This window comes from Meleagris gallopavo, chromosome 1 (genome assembly GCF_000146605.3).
Source record: "Meleagris gallopavo isolate NT-WF06-2002-E0010 breed Aviagen turkey brand Nicholas breeding stock chromosome 1, Turkey_5.1, whole genome shotgun sequence".
Lineage (NCBI taxonomy): Eukaryota > Metazoa > Chordata > Aves > Galliformes > Phasianidae > Meleagris > Meleagris gallopavo.
This window is the reverse complement of record NC_015011.2, coordinates 7,022,493-7,024,108: the sequence shown is the minus strand read 5'-3', so window position 1 is coordinate 7,024,108 and position 1,616 is coordinate 7,022,493.

Sequence of the window (1,616 nt, the reverse complement as noted above, 5' to 3'; positions counted from 1 at the left end):
CATAGAGCACAATGTTCCACTGCCACAAATCTCTGCTCTAGCAATAACCACTCCCTTGTAGCAACTTCATGTACTAAGCACAGGGAAAAAGGAAGAACCTAACAGCTCATTTTCGAGCTCATCAGATGTTTTTAAAAAAACAATAATAAATGTTTTAATCTTTGAAATTACAGTATCAGCTTCAGTAATGAGACCTGCTTAAATAACACAGGATCAGTGCAATGACATTCACCTGCATTGCGCTGCCAAGCTGGGCAGGTTCCTTTGGCAACATGAGCTGAAAACTTTCAGAAAGGAAAATGATGAGTTGGGATGGGATGGGATGGGATCGGATCGGATGGGATGGGATGGCTTGGGATGGGGTGGTGGAATGGCATGGCATGGCATGGCATGGCATGGCATGGCATGGCATGGCATGGCATGGCATGGCATGGCATGAGGTGGAATGGAATAGGATAGGGTCAGTATGGTGACATTCAGCTGCATTGTGCTGCCAAGCTGGGCAGCTTCCTTCTACAACATGACCTGAAAACTTTCAGAAAAGAAAATGATGGGATGAGATGGGACAGGAGGGGATGGAATGAGATGAGATCATAAATCATAGAATCACCAAGGCTGGAAAAGACCCACAGGATCACCCAGTCCAACCATCCACCTATCACCAATAGTTCTCACTAAACCATGTCCCTCAACACAAAATCCAAACGTTCCCTCAACCCCTCCAGGGTCAGTGACTCCACCACCTTGCTGGGCAGCCCATTCCAGTGCCTGACCACTCTTTCAGAGAAGTAGTATTTCCTAACATCCAGCCTAAACCTCCCCTGGTGCAGCTTGAAGCCATTCCCTCTAGTTCTATCACCAATTACATGAAAGAAGAGGCTGACCCCCAGCTCACTACAACCTCCCTTCAGGTAGTTATAGAGAGCAATAAGGTCTCCCTTGAGCCTCCTCTTCTCCAGACTGAATAATCCCAGCTCCTTCAGCCGCTCCTCATAAGACCTGTGCTCCAGACTCCTCACCAGATGATACGGGATGAGATTGGATGGAATGGAATGAGATGGGATGGGATGAGGTTGAGTGGGATGAGATGCAGTGGGATGGAGGAACAGAATTACAGAATAGAATAGAATAGAATAGAATAGAATAGAATAGAATACGAAGATGATCAAGGGACTGGAGCACCTCCCCTACGAAGACAGGCTGAGGGAGCTGGGCTTGTTCAGCCTGGAGAAAAGAAGGCTGCGAGGTGACCTCATTGCAGCATTTCAATACCTAAAGGAAGCCTACAAACAGGAGGGGAATCAACTCTTTGAAAGGATAGATAACAGCAGGATGAGGGGAAATGGTTTTAAGTTGAAGGAGGGAAGATTTAGGTTGGATGTCAGGGGAAATTCTTCACTATGAAAGTGGTGAAGTGGTGGAACAGGCTGCCCAGAGAGGTTGTGGATGCCCCATCCCTGGAGGTGTTCAAGGCCAGGTTGGATGGGGCCCTGGGCAGCCTGGTCTAGTATTAAATGGGGAGGTTGGTGGCCCTGCATGTGGCAGGGGGTTGGAGCTTCATGGTCCTTGAGGTCCCTTCCAACCCTGGCCATTCTGTGATTCTGTGATTCTGAGAA